The 4,328-nt window shown below is 38.4% G+C and overlaps 1 pseudogene; it reads right to left on the bottom strand.

The window, feature by feature from the left end:
- LOC127454990 (uncharacterized) lies at window positions 1–3,359 on the bottom strand (annotated as a pseudogene).
- Between the last annotated feature and the right edge of the window lie 969 nt (window positions 3,360–4,328).

Here is a 4,328-nt window from a genome sequence, read left to right as displayed (position 1 = left end):
TTATTGAATAATTGGAAATAAGAATTCTAAGGGCAATATTTGATTTTCTAAACTAGCTGCCCAAGATGTACTTCCACTCTTCGTCACTGGGAAATCCAAGGAGAAAAGAAGCACCACATGATTAACAATATACCACTGCACCCAATCAAACTAAATTAAGTACTTGTACATACACTAACCTTTTTCAGATCTTTCATCTTCCATGTCTTTTCTGTTTTCCTCTATGTGCAGTAACATTTGCTGAGCTGATACAACAGGAACTCCATCAATGGATTCATGAGAACTGCTGTGGTTTTCTAAAACCAAATTCTCCCTTGTAGCATCATTAGAATTTGTTAAGGGAATCATATCTGTTCCATCAAGCTGATCACCCAACTTGTTTTCAGGAACTCCATGCAAGTCACCATTTACCAACAATCCTTCAAGTTGATTATCTCCAAATTGAGAAACACATTGAGGTTCACTAGTCTGATTATCTCCTGTAGAGCTCTCGAGGATCACCCTTGATCTATCCTCTGAAACAGGTTGATCTCCAGATGTTGATGCAAAAGAGTCAATAACCTCAGCAGATTTCTGATCATGATGTACAGAAGTATTCCAAAAGTTTTTCATGAGCTCATTCACAAGACATTGCTGGGTCTCAATTTTAACATAATATGGAGGGCTGTTGGCAACCACTGTATTGTCAATGCACTGAACAGTAACTTTCAGAGGTTTATCTACTAGAATCTCATAAAAGTTATCAGCAGCAGTACTGTCCCACAACCCCTCTGAGGGTCCAAATCCTTCCAACTGTCACAGAAATGCTTGATGTGGACTTTCCAGCAGGTTACAGGGCAGTGTTTTAATGGAGCTTTCATTGATTTTAGACTCATTTCCGTAATCAACGAAAAGGAGAGATGCTGTGTCTGTACATTTATTAATAACCTGTGCATGCTACCACAACTGATCATCAGAGAAAAGAGCCAAGCATGGGCTTCCAAGATCCACACCCACTTTATGTTAGATGGCCTTAACTACTATGTACTTAACCATTTGATACAATGTACTTATTATGTACATAGATGTTGTTGCATTTAATTACATTTGTAGTTACACTGTTAACTTTACCCCTAACTCTAACCCAACCCTTACCCCAAAACCTAACTCTAACCCCTAACCCTAACCCTACCCTTACTCCTAAACCTACCCATACCTCAGTAGCAGCAAATGTGGGAATTTTGCAGAACAACATGTGGTTACACAGTAAATACATATTCTTGTATGTATTTAATGTTAGTACATAGTAGTTAATGCCACCTAATATAAAGTGTGACCCAAGATCCATCTAAAATGGCTTTGTCTCACTAGAGTTTCCATATTCATTAGCAGTAAGGGTGATTTGGTTAAGTTTTTCAGAGTTTGCAAACTGGCACCAGAAATAATGTGGTCCAGCAAAATAGCATTTGCATTGGACAGTGGCTGTGTACTGGCTTTAAGTCTAAATTGTCCCATTTTTCACTCAATGAGGAGTCTGATTCACTGCCCTTGAGAGTCATCTTAACTTCCCAAGTGGTGATATCTTCTTTAATAAACTTGCAAGAAAGTTTGTTTTCACCTGTGTCACAAAATAGTTTTTTAGAGAGAAATATCCCCTCCTCCAATCTGCTGTATTTTAAATCGATCGTCCATACTGGAGCTGCAGTGAAAACTAAACCTTGGGTATGACAGAAGCCACTCATCAAGTCTGCAAATTTGAAGGGGAGAAACAGTTGCCTCATTTCCAAAATGTATGGACTCTACCTTGACCATGCCATTTTCAGTTGTGTCCTTCACAACAGTACAATACCAGGACCCATTGTCAGGAAACATGGCCTACACCAAACTGCCCTACTGAATAGTGAGAGAGAACAATGCATTCTCACTTTCTAAGATCATTAACAACCAACCCCTGACATTCAACAAGGGTGTTGTGCTGAGGACAGTGAGGAATGTCAGACGACATTACTGTATTCTGAATGGTCTCTCTTAAAGGATCATCAACCAATAGCTCTAAAAACTTGTCAGCTGCAGCATCGCTCCAAGTGCCCTGTATGGTTCCGAGTCCTCCTAACTGACAAAAAAATGCTTGGGGTGGGCTTTCCAGTAGTTTAGGGGGCAGGCACTTAACAGAGTTTAGGTCAAGGTCAGACTCATTTCCATAATCAATAAAAACTACAGAGACTGTATTATCACATTTTTTAATAACCCGCTGCACAGTACCACAGCTTGTCGGAGAAGCGTGCTGGACATGGTTCGCCTGGACATAACTGATCTGGATGAATTGGTTTTGTCAGAGTAGTTCCAATTTCTTGGGCATTCAGAGAAAACTTGTCAAGTTCTGCTGAGTTTTTGAACTGGCACCAGAATTAGTTTGGCCCAAAAATAAATGAAACATATGCTTCTGCAATTTGTCCTTGGGTTGGGTATCTTCAGTGCAGCAAATTTGTGATTCAGTCCGAGCACCTGGTTTAAGAGTATTGCTCGAATTTAACAATGGTCCTTTCAAAACAATGCCCTGGTATTCTAAACTGACTGGCCAAGCTGATGAGCCCTCTCAAATTAACTTGCAAAGAATTTTCTTCTCACCATTTTCACCAACTGCTTTTTTGAAAGTCATTATCTCTTCCTTGGTCCAATCTCTGCTTCCTCCACTCTTACTGTCCTCAAGCGAGCAATGAATTCTGAGCCTGGGAGGGTTGGAGGAACTGCTTGCCAAGTTGCCCAATTTAAGGGGTGCAAGTGTTGCCTCGTTCCCAAAGTCAATAAACTGCACTTGAACCATGCCACCTCTTTTGTTTTGAACAACAGCATGATACCAGGCTCCATCAACAGGATACTATGCACTCACCACGTCACCCAGCTGCAATGAGTATAACTCAACTTGAGCATCACTTAATTGAGAACCATTAAGTTTGTGCAGGAGGGAAAATACTGTATCGTCCTCACTTGTCAATTGTACAAAGAAACTTGATGGACTGTTACAGTGTGAAAGATAAATCTCCGAAACATATCCTACATCCAAAGATTTTTAGGGAAGATCTGTCAACTTTGGATAACCGCAGATCACTTGTCGCTGCTTGTTGCCCAGGCCTAGCTTTATGGTGTCCAGTTAGATGAACTTTGATGGGCTGGTAGTTGCCATTTTGCTCCAGTGTGTGTTCAACTGGTTTTGAAACTTTCCTACTGATTTTCTCTTGTGCTTGTAATGTAGTACTTGCACCATACCTCACCCCTCTAGACTCCATGCCTTCTGAAGACACTTTGCAAGTAATTGTCTTGTCTGTTCCTTTCTTGATATTGCACCCTTTTCTGTTAGCCTTGTTCAATTTCGCTCTCATTTTTGAATTAACTTTTAAATTTTGTTGATAAAAAAATATGATCATGCCTGGTAACATGTGCATGTAAAATGACTAGAAATAGCATTTTAGCTTAGCGTAAAGCTGACAATTTACACAAGGTTTATTTCTATTTCTTCTGCTCCAAACTTACTTCAAACTTACTCCTCTGTCTGCTCGTATGAATGTAGCACATCATAAGAAAGTGTTTCACCGCTGTTCAAATGCACTTTGGATTGCATCATTTATATGTATAAATGTTTACCATCTGAAAGGACTAAATATTAAATGAAACAAATGACAATAAAATGCAAAGTAATCTCTTCAGTAATCAAAATACTTTTAGAATGTAACTGTAGTCTAATTACCAATGATTTAAATTGTAACTGTAGTGGAATACAGTTACTTATATTTTGTATTTTAAATACGTAATCCCGTTACATTTATTCCGTTACTCCCCAACCCTGCCTATATGCTTACTTAAGAACTCATAAATCACTACTTAGGGTTTTAACATACTGTAAACGTTTTAGAAGAGCACTGACCACTGAACCTCATATTTAATTTTAATAAACAATTAATTTATCGATATAAACTTCCTCCACATGATGCTGTATACACAGGCAATATGACTGATTGGTAGAGCTTATAAAGTCAAATGAGAACAATTTCTCGAGAGCTCAATTCAAAAGATAGTATAGTAATAGGATAGTAAGCTATAGTAAGTTTTAAAACGTATATTTATATACTATTTAACTGGCCTCAAAATTAACCGAAAATGTTGACTAAAAATAAATCACCAAATCGTCTACTGTAAGCTTCTTACACCGGTGGAGTATGTTTTGTTATGATTGTACAGTCATAAGGCTTCCGTAGCAATTTAAGGAAGGGTTCTCCACAAAATATGGACATTGTGGACTTGATGTTTTTTTTTAAATAAACAGTCTGAGATGTTTTAGTCACACTAGGAGG

This window comes from Myxocyprinus asiaticus, chromosome 17 (assembly GCF_019703515.2).
Source record: "Myxocyprinus asiaticus isolate MX2 ecotype Aquarium Trade chromosome 17, UBuf_Myxa_2, whole genome shotgun sequence".
Classification (NCBI taxonomy): Eukaryota; Metazoa; Chordata; class Actinopteri; order Cypriniformes; family Catostomidae; genus Myxocyprinus; species Myxocyprinus asiaticus.
Note: the sequence above shows the minus strand (reverse complement) of the source record. Positions and strands in the feature narration are given on the sequence as shown.